Here is a 17,174-nt window from a genome sequence, read left to right as displayed (position 1 = left end):
GCACTATTGTTCATCGATCGAATTTTTAAGTACGAGGGTGGTTTGAAAAGTTCTCTGAATCACCACAAGACGCCAGGTTTAGCGCAACGAGTTGTTCACGTGATAGTCATTGGACTGTTGCCTGTAAACAAGTGCCGCGTCTGTGCACTTGGAAGAGAGCTGTGGCGGTGATGTGGCTCTGTTGTTCCTGCGTAGTGGTTTGCGAAGATGGAAAAAATCGAAATTCGAGCAGTGATTAAGTACTTCGTAAAGAAAGGTGTGAAAGCAAAGGATATTCATGCAGATTGCCAGAATATTCTTGGGGGGGGGGGGGGGGGGGGCTCTGCTGCTTCATATTCAACTTTTGCCAAGTGGACAGATGAATTTAAATTCGGTCGGGAGAGCTTAGATGTTGATCCGCGCAGTGGTCGGCCAAAATGTGTCGCTACTCCAGAAATCATTGCAAAAGTGCACAAAATGCTCATGGAAGATCGCCAATTTGTGAGTGAGTGAAATTGCTCGCGCGTGCCAGATGCCATCTGAAAAAGAATATCATATTATAACTGAAGAATTAGAAATGAAAAAATTATGGGTGCCGCGACTCTTGACGCTGGATCCAATACATGTGCCTTCGCTATGGCAAAATTACACGAACTGAGTTACGTAATGCTGCCACACCCGCCTTATTCACCTGATATGGCTTCGTCAAACTCCCGTCTCGTCCCAAAACTGAAAATTTTTCTTGGTGGACGAAGATTTACTTCAAACGAAGATTTAATAGCCGGAGTTGACAACTGTTTTGCAGGCCAGGAGGAAACGCGTTTTCGAGATGTGATAAAGGCACTGGAACGTCGTTGGACCAAGTGCATTAATCTACAAGGAGACTATATTGAAAAATTTAAAAAAAAATTCTTTGACGTAAGTACGTTTTTCTGTTCCGAGATATTTCCAAACCACCGTCGTAGCCCGGAGAGCAGCTCTCCAGCCTGAAGGAAACTCAGAGCCCAATTTTTCTGTGAGAATAATTTTCTCCGCAGCAACTTCCTCCACATTACCTGAGGCCAAATCAGCAAGTCAGTTAAACATTACACCGCACGGAGAGGTTCAGCAGGAACAACATTTTAATGTGTAACCGACACCTATGCCGATCAAGGAATGCTTGTCAGGTAAACGACTAGCGACTCCCCAACGCATTCCTTTTCTGTTTCTAAAGATCTCAACATCGCGAGGTTTGTTGTACAGCAGTTATCGCAATTTTTTGGCAAGTGTTGTTTTCCATTGGCTTGGTAGCAGCCTTGTGTTAGCCTGCGCGAGTTGCGCGTGATGTTTAGAATTACGAAGCATGCTACAGCTACGCTGGTTGCGTCTGTCTGCCGCTATGTTTGCATCGCGAGTTACGGACTCTGCATTCCGACATGTAGCGTCTGTTGTCCGACCCTTTTACTGTGGCAGCATTCTTGACCCACGGCTAGCTTCTTTCGTTACAGTGATTCATGTTAATTAATTTTAGCGCTCTCTGTGGGGACTGGTTTTCATTCTCAAGACGTTATTGTGTCTGTGAACTAGTGTTTTTTTGACTTGCCCTACAGCAAGTCCATCGCTTGCACAGCTATTGCTATATTGTGAGTGATAGTTGAGGAGCTTGGGACAGGGCTACCTCTGATTTACGTATCCATTCGTAAACAGATGCATTACCAGACTGTACTGACATTAACTGGTCTCTAGCTTCTGTACTGTCCTCAGTTCCTTACAATGCGACGAAAACACCTGCTGTAGGAAACAAAACCCGACGCCTGGGACAGATGATCAGGTGATTGATCTTCTAGGGAAGAATGGTAGTTGTTACATCTCCAAAGGCAGTTTATTCCATCTTTCGATAATCTTTATTGATTCAAATTTTCGAAGGAGAGACGACAGGGACCCCTGCTACAGCTACTCACCCAACAACACAGGCTTAAAAACGCATACTTGTGTGGATGGCGACAAAGTTACACTTCACATGCGAGTTTTTCTATGGTTGTGACGCAACAGTTAACAGCTCACAGCGCTAGCATGTTTCGACCTAGTGCCACAAACGCAATGAAAACCACTTGAGAGTATGCAGATACCGGAATAAGTTACTTTTTACGTTATTCATCTTCGTGTCTAACGATGAGAAACTATATTGACACGGAATCAGATCGCAATATTTCTACCCATACGCAATCATTTAACTTCAAACATTCTGACATTGCTGTTATTAAAACCTTCCCATAGCGTATAGACTGTTGCATGAAATTTTGGCTGATCTACTGGATGTCTGTGACTTGCAGTCATGATATTTCGGCACAGACCTTTCTGGTCATTGTCAGGTGCATCCTGCGAGAATGCACTGAACTGCCCTATTTAAGGCCTCACCAGTACGTGCTTGGTGTACTCATCTGTCAATGACAGCGACTTGTTACGTGTGACCTGCTGTTCTGAATAGCCCCAGACACTTTCACTGGGATTAAGTGAGGCAGTCGAGGTACGGGAGGGTACCTGAGTATTCGTGAAGGTAGGACATAGGCGCGCAGCAGATAGCTATTGGAAAATAGGAGTTTCCACATCATACCCATCGTGAACATGTAGGAGGTTGGGGAACACTTGTTCACCGATAATGCTCAAATAAACACCCTGGTTCATATTCACGCTAACCAGAATGTGTAAGTCCAAGTCATAGCACAAAAAACACTTGCACGACTGAACTACACGCTTCGTCTCAAGCGAGTTTCATGTGGCGCCGCCGCACTCTATGCTTTGCTACATTTGAAAAGAGCAAAATTGGTACTCCTTGTCCCACACTACAATCAGCTACTGTTCCGTTTCTTTGGTCTAGTCACTGAAGACGTGTAGCTTTCTGTCGGTTTGAGTGATGGCATTTCAGGAATTACCAGACTCCTAACGTCTATAGCACGCAGTAGATTTCACGATGTTCGCTGGGCAACTGGTTGAGATGGACGTGCATACACTGATAGCAGCAATTCCTGACGCATTTTAAACAGTGTCATTGACAGTACATGAATTTATTCTCCTATCTGTCAGTTAGGGTCTTTCTACGACCATTGTTCTTTGTGTGTTACATAGGTGCGAATGGTACACCATTCCATAAGGGTAAGTTGGACAGTCCCTGTTGATAGACCAACAGTGGGGCAGCATCTTCCACGTTGTGGACATTGGTGCATCCATACACAATAGATTTTGTCTGCCGTTCCGTCACTTCTCCGAGTCATCCCATCTTAAGATGCGGTACCTGTGACGCAGCTGCTGGCTGCGACCATCGAATTTCTAATGATTTTGCCGGCCGGAAGCATTGACGAGCGGTTCCCACGAAGCGGCTGTGATTCGCAGCTGTTAGCAGCGCGTGAGGAAATGAGTTTCCCTATTCCCTTGCTCCCCCCCAGGGGGCTCACGGTTCTTTCTTGAGTTCTTGCGTGACGCCCTGCGCCCTCCTACCCCACCGATCGAGGTGGCGCAGTGGTTAGCACATTGGACTCGTATTCGGGAGGACGACGGTTCAGTCCCACGTCCGGCCACCCTGATTTAGGTTTTCCGTGATTTCCCTAAATCGCTTCAGGTAAATGCTGGGATGGTTCCTTTGAAAAGGGCAGGCGTTTTTAATCCCCCTTCGGGGTTATATGGCCAATGCAGTGGCAAGGTGGCACCCATGGGGAGAGCCATTGATGAGAGTGGTGGTATGAAGGCGCTTCGCACATGAAGCGTATCAAGCTCCAAAAATGTGGCCATACTATAGTCGTCTCTTCGAGTGGTAACGGATAATTAAATGCTGCTGCTTATGACCCTGCAACCAACCTGGCTACCCCCAAGGAAGAGGGCCAGTGCGGTCGGATTACCTGTTAATCAAAGCTGCTTCTGCTGCCCAGCTTGCAGCTCTTCATGCTTTTTTACCTTCTTGGCGACGCCCCAGTGTCAGAATGTGGCCCAGGGAGTGATTTTTTTTTTCTTCTTCTATACGGACCTCAAACTGCAAAGTGATGAACTCCAGGCTAATCATTGTGGCTTTCGAGGGAGATAGTCTCCCAGAGAAGTTAAAGGTTATGTGCTGCAGATGTGACGTGCGCTGTATGTCACACCATCAATAAGGCGCTATAGGTGCTTACGTTTTGGGCATATGTCTTCCTGCTGTACGGCGGACATTCTGTGTGGTGACCGTGGCCAGCCCCACCATGAGGAGAGCCCTGTGCTTCACTACCCGTGTGTGTAAATGGTCGCAACCGTCAGTCTCCATGCTAGCTGTATTGCCCAGCTTACGAGAAAGAAAAGGAAGAAGGGATTGTACATCGTACACTGAGACTTGTCAAAAATACGACTGACCGCACCAAGTGTCGATGACTTTCATTTTTGCCTCTGCTACGTCCTTTCACCTTCCTACCTCTTCCTTACTCCAGTCCAGTCACACTCTCTTTTCGCCCTCCCCTTCACCTCCTAAGCCCTTCCAGGAGCTGCTCCTGCTCCTCCCTGGCCAAAGTGCTTCCCCTTCTTCGGCGCCCACCGATTATGGAGTTCCCTCCCAGGAGCCATCACATCGGCGTCTCTCAGGCCGGAGGAGGAGGAGGAGGAGGAGGAGGAGGAGGAGGAGGAGGAGGAGGAGGAAGAAGAAGAAGAAGAAGAAGAAGAAGAAGAAGAAACTCAATTCCCAGGAGAAAGGCCCCCCTGTGTGCCCCCAGAGATGCTATCATGCCCCTCGCAACTTGTGCTTGACATCTTACTTGTGGTTATTACCCATCATCGTTGGTCATAGGTTGTGAGCTGGCAACATGATTGGCTCCAGCCCATTTGCATCTCATTTTGATACCTGCTCTGTGATAATTCAGTGGAACTATAGTGGATACTACTGTCACCTTCCAGAGTTGCTGCCCTTTATTGCCTTTTATTCAGCAGCTTATGTCTTTCTCCAATAATGTCATTTTACTGATGTTCACTTGCTGCCTCTTTGTGGGTTCCAAGCCTTATGCTGGAACCGGATCAGCCCTCTAAGAAATTCTGGTGACATCTGCAGATTGGTCATTATAGATATTGTTAGTACATGGGTCGCAGTTTGTAACACATTGGAGGCAGTTGCCATTCAGGCCCATTTCGACTCTGCCGTCAAGGTTTGCAGCCTCTCTCTCCCCTGACAGACCGCCTACATTTGCTACCCTAACTGCCCTCCTTCAGCAACTGCACCCTCCCTTCCTCCTCGTTGGGGATTTTAATGCCCATTATCCTTTGTGGGGCAGTGCTTCATCGTCTAGTCTTGGATCCTCATTGACCAATTTCTTGCAGACCTTTTCCAGTACCTTCTTGATGATGATGATGATGATGTTGATTATTATTATTATTATTATTATGCCGACGACGACGATTATTATGATGATGGTGACGATTATTATGATGATGATTCCCTTACTCAGTGCTGCATGTGGCACTTTGTCTGCCATTGATCTTCCAATCTCTTCCCCACACCTCCTTCCATCCTTACACTGGTCGCCACACAATGACCTTTGTGATAGTGACCACTTCCTGTTGAGTCTCTTGTTTCCTTCCCACCTCTTGATGACCACGTTTCCTTGCTGGGCTTTTCATCGTGCAGATTAGCACCTGTACACGTGCCAGGTCGTGTCAGTCAGAGAATATGGGTGCGTTCGGAATGCTTTGACGCCTCTAGGTTCTTCTGCCCTACATCACGGATGTAGGTTACACTCCACACCATCTAAGATTATAAGCAAGGGTCTGGCCATTCCAGATAGCCTTTGTACAGATCCATTATTTCTCACTGAACACCTCACGACCCATTTTACGATGCCATCGGCGCCAGCCTCTTATCCAGCTGCCTTCCTTCTCCAGAAACAGTGGGCTGGAACAGTCTAGATGGAATCGTGCAGTGAGCGTTCTACTGGAAAGAAGCTTCTTCTGGCCCGCTCAACTTCCCGCAATTCAGCTCCTGGCCCTGATTTCATTGATAACCAATTGCTTCAACACCTCAGTCTTTCAAACGCAGTATCTCCCCCACGTGTTTAACTGTATTTGGCTCCAAGGGATTTTCCCCCCGTCAGTGGAAACTGCAGTTTGGCAGGCCTTCTCTCAGCGCCGCGGTCTTTGTGAGGCCTATGACACAGTTTGGTGTCATCACAATCTCCTTACTCTCCATGAAGGGTGTCTTTGGGACCCCCCTCTACTTTTATTCGCCTGTTCCTGTCCCACCAGTCATTCGGAGTCCAGATTGGCACTCTTCCCAGTTCTCTGCGGACCCAGGAGAATGGCTTTCCACAGAGCTCCACATAGTGTCCTTTTTCTTATTGCTGTTAATGGACCTGTGTCCTTTCCCGGACCGTTGGTCACCCCTGCTCTGTATGTGGGTGATTTCTGTATTTAGGCTAGCTCCCAATTGGTGGCCTCTGTGGAAGGACGGCTCCAGGATGCCATCCATCATTGACACTCTTTTCAGTTCCCTCCCCTTACGTTGAGGGTGGTGCGTTTGTGTCGCCTACTACGGTCCACCCTCATATGGAGCTCTACGTCGACGCAAAACACCTGACTTTCGTCCTCCAGTTTCATTTCTTGGATGCCCCCATGTCCGTCATCTGAAGGTTGGCTGTCTCTGTAAACTCAGTGTCCTTTGCTTCCTTGCCCACACCTCTTGGGGCACAGATCATTCGACCCTTTTACCAGGTGTTAGTTTTGTCTCGCCTGAACTATGGTTGGCAAATTTATGGATCAGCTGCCCTATCCACACCGCTTCTGGATCCGGTTCACCATCGTGGTACCTGTAAAGCCATTGGTGCTTTTCACACTAGCCTTGTGAGCAGTCTTCTGGTTGACGCTAGGATCTTTCTATTCCCTAGTCCTGATTTCCTGCGACAACACTATTTGCTCTTCCCCTGCTCACCCTTCCTACTATTCGCTCTACCCCTGCTCACTCTTCTTATTCTGTTCTTCTCATGGCTTCAGGCCACTGCTCGTCATCAAGTGGTTTTACTGGTTGGGCTTTTCGCTTCTTTCTGCAATGACTTCCGCCTCCCGTCCCTTCCCCTCTTCCCCACGTTCTCTCCCAAGCACACACTCCTCTCCCCCTCGACCATGAATTCGGATGGATCTCTTCCTGGGACTAAAAGCCTCTGTCGCTCCAGTGGTATTCCATTGTTCGTTTCGACTGCTCGTACGGGAGTTTTAGGATGCCACTGTTTTTTACCTCTGATCATCTTGGTGACGCTGCTTGTTCGGTTGATTTCCTTTCGGTTCGTGGCAACATAGGTATGCCGGGTAATGAACTTCCTGAATTTGCGACCTTACATAAAATCGCTGTTTGGTCAATTGGGGAGTGACTGTTAGTAGACTACCTCGTTGTATAATAAACTTTGCGCCATGGAGGAGACGCCCTCCATGTAGTGTTCTTCTCTCTGCCTCACACTCTACCGTGCTCTGCAGTCTTCGGATTGGCCATGCTAGATTGACCCATAGGTGGTTTTTTTAATTATTGTTTATTTGCAATGAGCCCCCCCCCCCCTTTTTTTCATGCGTGGCTCCGCTCACGGTGATCCACATATTGCTGGACTACCCTCACGTTTTGGCCCTTCGCACTAAATATGCCCTCCCACCTTCTTGATCTCGCGTGGTTACGCCTGTCCTCGGTTTTCTCCGCGAACGCGGCTTGTATCTTCAGGTCTAAGCCCTTGAATTTTCCTTTGGAATTTGAGTCCCTCAGTTAGCGTAGACGTTGGTTGTACAGGCCTAGCTCTAGTCTCCACACTAGCCACGTTCTTCCCGGTTTTTCGGTATATTTTGTCTGATCTGTTCTGCTGTTTTGTACCCTATTTTATTGTGTGTTCTTCCCCTTGTTTTGTTCGCGTTGTATCTTGATAATATTTTGTGGGTGTCGGGACGAATCAGTGGCGTTGTTGGTGTCGCACTGCGCGTAGCGTTTCTGGGGCTGCTCACCCCGTTTCCACACACTCCCTGTTTTTTTTCCCCTCTTCCTGCAGCCCTGACGCAACTTTTCCCTCTGCTTGCACGTTATCCCTTCCCCTTGACTGGACTTTACTCCGTGTCTCGTCCCTTCCTTGATTTCTGTCATCCTAGCTCGCTGTTTGGTTCGCTCCCCCACAAATCAACCAACATCTATTTCCTTGCTGTAGAGAAATACTATATGTAAATGAAGCAGAGCTACAGCAACTTCTGGAATTACTTTTTCGATACAGGTTTCCCCTTTCTGTTAAAAAATAGAAAACACTTCGTCAGAATTGCGTGTTTTCGTCAGTCTACAAGGTGAGTCATTTAAGAAGTGTATTTCGTGAACGGTTCTATATATCGAAACGAGGTTTTCGGCTAATCATAATACGCTAAGGAGCACGTACTTTTTTCAGTGATACTCGTAAATCCTGCATCGATAGAAGAATTGAAGGAAGTTCAGTTTTTAAATAAAATTATATACTTTTTCCAGCAGCCCCAGAGTGCTTGAAAAGACGAATGCAGTGATATAATGCGTCGCAAAGGAGTGTGAGAAATAATTTTAAAATTTAAAGAGAAGTCGGCTGGAACAGAATAACTGACAACTGTGACGTCTATCGGCAGGTAATTTCTGCTTCGCCAGTCCTTGCACGCAGACATCTACGCCAGTGAGCCGCTAGACTAGTTTCCTTTATACGCCGAATGTCGAAGAAACGTTGCCGAGACGGTACAGCGGTATAGGGATGTCTGTCCTGATGGTCGCGCCAGGCGCTTACGCGAATTATTTGGTCTCTAGTGCGAACAGGCACGATTCATCGTCAGAGGTCGAGGAAGAAAATTGCACATGACAGAGCACATGAAGAAGCTGTTGTGGCGGCGACGCTTATGAATTCGCATAAGTGGCACAAGGCGTATTGCCAGAGAATGTCGGATCAGCCAGGCGAGTGTCGTTCGCATCTTGCAACGACATGAGTTCCACTCTTATCGTTTCTACCAGCCACTCGGAGGACGTGATTTCGAGCGTCGCACAGAATGTCCGCTTGCTCTGCAACATCTGATAGGCGACACTACGTTTTCCCATCGTGTGCTGTTTACCGACGGAGCAACGTTTACGAACCACGATAATATAAATTTACGCAAAATATACTACTGGTCAACTGAAAATCCACGCTGGCGTTGTGAGGTAAAACACCAGTGACCGTGGGGCGTAAATGTATGGTGCAGCATCATAAGAAATTTCATTGTGCGATCTTATCTTCAAAATAGGAAATGTGAATGCACACTTTCTTATGAACATCGTATCTGTTCTTCTAGAAGCGATTCCACTATGTACGCGGCAGTGCATGCTGTTCCAACACAACGGCTGCCAAACTCAATCAACTATGTTGCAACGCAAATACTGAATGAGAAGTTCCCTTACCATTGGATAGCATGGAATGCTGCAATAGTGTGCCGGCTGGGTCCCCTGATGCGACTTCTCTTGATTTCTTTCTGTAGAGAGCATTGAAAGATGTAGTCCTATGAAGCTCCACTTATGCCAGACGATACGTGTCGTCGAATCGAGACAGCATGCGACGGAATCCAAAGTACAGACTGATTACAATTAAACTGTCGCTACTTCAGCCAGTTTAGATGGAAAACGTATACCGTGAGCGTACCAGCGTTATAGGAACGATGTTCAGACTATGCGCTGCGAGATTTGCATTGTTTGTTGTGTTAGTGTCATGACTTGCCATTAAGCGCCGGTGCTGGTACGGCGACTTATAGTTGAAAGCCAAGCACCAGTGTGCATTACAGGTGCAGACAGTCGACACGTGTGTGGACAAGGTGAGCAGAGCTTTTACTCGTAAACCTGTTTTATCAAAGGAGCAATTGTGCTACTGCTCTTCACGCGTATAGACGCGTCAAAGGAATACGAAGATGTCCTCTTTCCGCGCTGGCGTCGAAGAACTTGATTCGGAAGTTGGTATTAATTGGCGATTTGGGAATTGCTCCTGAGAAAGGACGGTGGCCAATTGAACCACAAATTGTTGAATTTACTGCATGCTGGATGCAATGTGCTATTTTCAAACAGTGCGCGAGCTGTGTCACGCCAGCTGAACATCGGTGTTCTACGAGAGATGTTTCGGGTAGCGGTACTGTAATCTCTAGTGCAGGTCTAAGCTGTGGTGGATGCAGATCGTCGTCACACTGAGCAACGTATGCAACAAGGAACGTAAACATGGTACGCAATCCGCAAATGTTACCCTCTCATGTGGTAACTAAAATGTTTCTTCCAATGGTTTGTTGCTTATTTCTCTTCCACGTGACCTTAAAATGTGTCCAAGTTTTATTTTCCTACGATCACTCGTTTTCCCCCTATCAAGTAGCGGAAGTTAAATTATAAGCAACCAGCACTGTCATCTGTTCAACTTTCCCTCACGGCGATTGCAAATGTCCCTTGCAGTTGGTAAAAAATATTGGCGCATGCGTAAGTATAACGTAAAGCTACGTTTCGTTAAGAGGTATATGTATTTTACGGCTGTCAAGTCGTCAGTCATTCCAAATAACATATTTAATTTGAGGTGTATTCCGTCCAATTAAAATTTCAAGTACTACGTACAGGTGTTTTGCCATTAAGAAACATTCAGGTCACTCCAGGCAGACAGATTAGGTTCAGATCTAAGAAAATTAATATATTAGTTTCTTTTTTCCGTGAATAGGGCTATTTATCATTATGAAGTATGAACGACCGACTTTTCTGTTTCGGCTTTGAGAGTAAGCGGCGACAGGGAGAGTTTAAATGGAAAACCGCCTGACAAATCTGAGGTTAAAATTTTTTTAAAAAAAAGCTGCTGTTCAGGAACAGCGAATGTGAATGAGTGGTTCGAGAAAATCAGACAACTAGTTGCGTGTATAAAGGTTTATTACCAACCCTTGACCATGATTACACCAATTGTAATAATGTCTCCTTCAGGAGTACATGGGCACGTAAAGTCACATAATGGCGATGACAAATTTCAGAGCAAATGTCAAGTAAAGGAACATGTGTGACCAGCAGCAAAACCAATTAAAATCCCCTGCAAAACATTCCCATTGGAGCTGGGCTAAGTGTAAAAGTCTTTGCATTAAAATGTGCGTGGCAGCTTTAGTTTCCACAAAAACGTGGAAACGTAAACACGTTTGAAACAGTTATCTACACCCTCATCTGGTGCGCCAGAAACTAGCATTTGCCTTAGTTCGCTATACAAAAATCATAGCGGACAGACTGTCTTCTTACAGAAAATAAGGCTTTATCTTAATCACACAGGCCTGTCTTGCTACTTATAACAAAGGAGCCTGGCACGAGAGTTCTGCTTGGAGGTGTTTACATTACAGTAGCAGACTCTGTCCGCATTTCTTTCCAATTTTATTAAATTCCTGGGATTCTTTTGCTAAATATTTCAACCCCAATATTAACAAGCAATGTAATTGTCTTTCCAAGAGCTATTGGCTAAAGTTATGAAAAGTATACGGCCCAATCAAAAACCTTGTTTCAGTGTCTCGGTTAGTACCAGAGTTTAGAGAATTATCCAAAAAAGCATTACCTCGGCATTCTATAAAGTGCGCAGACCTCATTTCGATATCTGAAACCGTGAACGAAATCAAAGGGGCGTTGTCTTCCATGACTTACCTCTGTAATCTACATCTACGTTATTACTCTGTTATTCACAATAAAGTGCCTGGCAGAGGGTTCAATGAACCACATTTAAGCTGTCTCTCTACCGTTCCATTCTCGAACGGCGCGCGGGAAAAACGAGCACTTAAATTTTTCGGTGCGAGCCCTGGTTTCTCTTACTTTATCGTGATGATAATTTCTCCCTTTGTAGGTGGATGCCAGCAGAATGTTTTTGCAATCTGGGGAGGAAACTGGTGATTTAAATTTCATGAGAAGATCCCGTCGCAACGAAAACGCCTTTGTTTTCATGATTGCCACTCCAATTCAAGTATCATGTCTGTGGCACAATCTCCCATACTTGGCGATAATACAAAACGAGCTGCCCTTCTTTGAACTATTTCGATGTCATCAGTCAGTCCCACCTGATGCGGATCCCACAACGCACAGCAGTACTACAGAATAGGACGAAAAAGCGTGGTGTACGCCGTCTTTTTGTAGACCTATTGCACCTTCTAAGTGTTCTGCCAGCGACTCGCAGTCTTTGGTTTGCTCTACCCACAACATTATTTATGCGATCGTTGCAATCTAGGTTATTTGTAATTGTAATTCCTAAGTATCTAGTTGGATTTACAGCCTTCAGATATGTGTAACTTACCGCGTAATCGAAATTTAGCGGATTACTTTCAGTAGTCTCGTGAATACCTCCACGCTTTCCTTTATTCAGGGTCAATTGCCACATCTCGCGCCATGCAGATATGTTGTCTAAATCATTTTACAATTTATTTTGGTCATCTGATAACTTAACAATACGGTAAACGACAGCATCATCTGCAAACGATCTAAGAGGGCTACTCAGATTGTCTTCTATGTCGTTAATATAGATCAGGAACAATAGAGGGTCTATAACGCTACTTTGGGGAACGCCGGATATTACTTCTGTTTTACTCGATGACTTTTCGTCTATTTCTAGGTACTGTGACCTATCCGACAGGAAATCCAGAAAATGACGTCCAGTCATACAACTGAGACGATATTCCATAGGCGCGCAGTTTGGTTAGAAGACGCTTGTGATGAACGGTGTCGAAAGCCATCTGGAAATGTAAAAATATGGACACCCCCTTTCGATAGCACCCATTACTCCGTGAGTATAAAGAGCTAGTTGTGTTTCACAAGAACGATATTTTCTGAATCTGTGTTGACTGTGTGTCAGTAAATCGTTTTCTTCGAGGTACTTCATAGTGTTCGAACACAGTGTATGTTTAAAAACCCTACTTAAAAATCGACGTTAGTGATATGGGCCTGTAATTCACTGGATTACTCCTACTACCCTTTTTGGGTATTGGTGTGACGAGCAATTTTCCAGTCCTTAGGTACGGATATTTCTGTGAGCGAGCGGTCGTATATAATTGCTAAATATAAAGCTATTGTATCTGCACATTCTGAAAGGAACCTGGCTTGTATACAGTCTGGACAGGACGCCTTGCCTTTATTTAGTGAGTTAAGCTGCTTTGCTACACCGAGGATTAAAACAAAAAAAGTGTGTGAAATCTTATGGGACTTAACTGCTAAGGTCATCAGTCCCTAAGCTTACACACTACTTAACGTAAATTATCCTAAGGACACACACACACACACACACACACACACACACACACACACACACACACACCCACACACCGAGGATATCTATTTCTATGTTTCTCATCTTGGAAGTTGTTCTTGATTGGAATTCAGGAATATTTACTTCGTCTTCTTTGGTGAAGGAGTTTCGGAAAACAGTGTTTAATAACTCTGCTTTAGTGGCACTGTCTTGAGTGACTTCACCGTTGTTATCGCGCAGTGAAGGTATTGATTGCGTTTGCCACTGGTGTGCTTTATGTATGACAAGACTCTCTTTGGGTTTGCTGCCAGATTCCGAGATAGAGTTTCGTTGTGGAAATTATTAAAAGCATCTCGAAGTACGCGCTAGATTTCGAACTTTTGCAAAACTTTGCCAATCTTGGGGATTTTGCGTTCTTTTAAATTTGGCATGCTTTTTTCGTTGCTTCTGCAACAGCCATCTGACCCGTTTTGTGTAATCTCTCAATTGCCGTCGATATTCTCTCTGAAATCATTCCACATCTTTTCTACGCTTACATGATCAGATCTGAAGGAGTGGAGACTCTTATAAAGGCGTTAAGAGCATTTTTATCAGCTTTTTAGAATAGATACTCTTTGCGTTTCCTTTTGATGTTTGTAGGTTTTACAGTATTCAGCGTAGCAGAAACTGCCTTGAGATCGCTAATACTGACATACACAACTGATTTAGTAGTATTTTATAAAATGATGTAGTATTAAAGCGTCATCGATAGCTGCTGAAACTATATTTACTGTAGGTCTGGAACAACATAGGCGAGGAAATTTTATTGTGCTTTTATATCAATAATAGGTATTTTCATAGACTATTGAATAGGATTACCACCAGTTGCTGTTTTATGATTCTGTCGCAATTTCAACTGCATTAAAATTTTAGTGACGTGAACATTTACGAATTGTGCTGTGTTGTGGCAAAAGAAGCAAATTTAAACCTGGCAGGAAGTGAACTTAACCTATTACCCAAAACTCGCCACTGATAACGTCTCTCTGAAGAAAAAGGCTGTAAGAAGTTGGGTGAAAATAAATAAACTTCTCTTGAAATTTTGATGGAATCCTTACCCCAATGCGTGTTTGATAACGAATAATGCGATTGACGTTGGTAAAGAATTTCATTTCTGTAACTCAGTGATCTGAAAAACATGAAAACAATGAAATTTGCAAAACCCAATCCATTACTAAGAAGGTGTAATCAGATAACCAGTATTTTTGACAAACTAATAGAAGTTTGTGGTAGAACGGAGTTCAGAGTTTTCCACGGTGGAGGATGCAAACACAGCTTCAGGGAATTAACCATATGTTTTTGATGCTGTGTACAAGTGTTTCTCACATACTATCAGCTGAAGTAGTTGGCCATGATCCAGTGGTCGCCACTGCTGGCAACACTGTGATTTTGATAGTCACTAGCTTACGATGCTGTTCCCAGGGCATCTATTTAACTGCTTTCGTTTCACATGTTTGAGTTGCTTACGTATCTTCAATGTAGTTAAATTAACACATCAATTTGTAACCACAAACTGATCAGAAGTCAGTTAAGAGACACCACATAGATAAATTATTCTAGAAAAGTTCTATATTCTATGATCCAGCTATTCAATTCTTACATTGTCCAGACACTTAACTCTCTCAGAATCTTTGGGCCACAAATGATCTTTTGTGGCATACATTCATCAGTACAAACGAAATTGCTGCACATAGCATTTATCTCTTTCGTTTCTACAAGAATGTTTTTAAAGCCTTTTTACAATTGGGTACCACCTAAGCCCACATCATTCATCCGCCTGCCCCTTTTCTCTTGGACTCAAATTACCACACTGCGTTTCAGCAGGCCAGTCACCCTCTCATTTGGGAGTACAAAGATTCAAACGCTCGTCCGGCCACCCTGATTTAGATCTTCCATAATTTCTCTATATCACTTGCCACCAAATGAAAGAATGATTACATTGGAAGGGCACGGCCGATTTCATTTCCCATATGCCCCTAATGGGAGCTTTTTTCTGTCTCTAATGACATCGATGTTTATAGGACATTATCTCAAATATTTACCTGCTTCCTTTCCGTTATGAACTGCTGCCCCAATCTCTTTATCAGGCGCCCCTATCCTGTCCCGTCATCAAGCGGCGCAGCGCGCCCGCGCCTCCCTACTCCGGCGTCGGACGGCGCAGCACGTCCGTCCTCATCCTGATGATAAACCACCATTCCTTCTGCTATAAAACTGCCTCCCTCCCCCACCCCATCAAACGACCGTCTGTCCGTCCTTCCTTTCCCTCCCTCTCTGTTTCTTCCCTCCCTCCCTCAAAAAATGGTTCAAATGGCTCTGAGCACTATGGGACTCAACTGCTGTGGTCATAAGTCCCCTAGAACTTAGAACTAGTTAAACCTAACTAACCTAAGGACATCACACACATCCATGCCCGAGGCAGGATTCGAACCTGCGACCGTAGCGGTCGTGCGGTTCCAGACTGTAGCGCCTTTAACCGCTCGGCCACTTCGGCCGTCCCTCCCTCCCTCTTTCTTCCCTCCCTCTTTCTTCCCTCCCTCTTTCTTCCCTCCCTCCCTCCCTCTTTCTTCCCTCCCTCTTTCTTCCCTCCCTCCCTCCCTCTTTCTTCCCTCCCTCCCTCCCTCCCTCCCTCTTTCTTCCCTCCCTCCTTCCCTCTTTCTTCCCTCCCTCCCTCCCTCTTCCTTCCCCCCTCCCTCTTTCTTCCCTCCCTCCCTTCCTCCATCCCTCTTTCTTCCCTTCCTCACTCCCTCCCCCTCCCTCTTTCTTCCCTTCCTCCCTCCCTCCCTCCCTCTCTTTCTTCCCTTCCTCCCTCCCTCCCTCTATTTCTTCCCTTCCTCCCTCCCTCCCTCTCTTTCTTCCCTTCCTCCCTCCCTCCCTCTATTTCTTCCCTTCCTCCCTCCCTCCCTCTCTTTCTTCTCTTACTCCCCTCCCTCCCTCTCTTTCTCCCCTCCCTCCCTCTCTTTCTCCCCTCCCTCCCTCCCTCTCTTTCTCCCCTCCCTCCCTCCCTCTCTTTCTCCCCTCCCTCCCTCCCTCTCTTTCTCCCCTCCCTCCCTCCCTCTCTTTCTCCCCTCCCTCCCTCCCTCTCTTTCTCCCCTCCCTCCCTCCCTCTCTTTCTCCCTCCCTCCCTCCCTCTCTTTCTCCCCTCCCTCCCACCCTCTCTTTCTCCCCTCCCTCCCACCCTCTCTTTTCTCCCCTCCCTCCCACCCTCTCTTTCTCCCCTCCCTCCCTCCCTCTCTTTCTCCCCTCCCTCCCTCCCTCTCTTTCTCCCCTCCCTCCCTCCCTCTCTTTCTCCCCTCCCTCCCTCCCTCTCTTTCTCCCCTCCCTCCCTCCCTCTCTTTCTCCCCTCCCTCCCTCCCTCTCTTTCTCCCCTCCCTCCCTCCCTCTCTTTCTCCCCTCCCTCCCTCCCTCTCTTTCTCCCCTCCCTCCCTCCCTCTCTTTCTCCCCTCCCTCCCTCCCTCTCTTTCTCCCCTCCCTCCCTCCCTCTCTTTCTCCCCTCCCTCCCTCCCTCTCTTTCTCCCCTCCCTCCCTCCCTCTCTTTCTCCCCTCCCTCCCTCCCTCTCTTTCTCCCCTCCCTCCCTCTCTTTCTCCCCTCCCTCCCTCTCTCTCTCTCTCTCTCCCTCTTCCCTCCCTCTCTCCCTCTCTCTCTCTCTCTTTCTCTCTCTCTTTCTCTCTCTTCTTTCTCTCTCTCTCTCTCTCTCTCTCCTCCCTCTCTCCCTCTCTCTCCTCCCTCTCTCTCTCTCTCCTCTCTCTCTCTCTCTCTCTCTCTCTCTCTCTCTCTCTTTCTCTTTCTCTTCCCTCCCTCTCTCTCTCTCTCTCTCTCTTCCCTCCCTCTCTCTCTCTCTCTCTCTCCTCTTCCCTCCCTCCCTCCCTCCCTCCCTCTCTCTCTCTCTCTCTCTCTTCCCTCCCTCCCTCCCTCCCTCCCTCTCTCTCTCTCTCTCTCTCTCTTCCCTCCCTCCCTCT

At 46.3% G+C, this 17,174-nt stretch overlaps 1 protein-coding gene across 10 annotated transcripts in view; it reads left to right on the top strand.

Moving 5' to 3' along the window:
- The window catches only part of LOC124607261 (RNA binding protein fox-1 homolog 3-like), a 468,620-nt gene that overhangs the window by 198,709 nt on the left and 252,737 nt on the right, over positions 1-17,174 (top strand). The gene's annotated exons all lie outside the window — the stretch shown is intronic.

Source organism: Schistocerca americana, chromosome 1 (genome assembly GCF_021461395.2).
Source record: "Schistocerca americana isolate TAMUIC-IGC-003095 chromosome 1, iqSchAmer2.1, whole genome shotgun sequence".
Classification (NCBI taxonomy): Eukaryota; Metazoa; Arthropoda; class Insecta; order Orthoptera; family Acrididae; genus Schistocerca; species Schistocerca americana.
The sequence above is the reverse complement of the archived record's forward strand: the minus strand, read 5'-3'. Positions and strand labels throughout refer to the sequence as shown.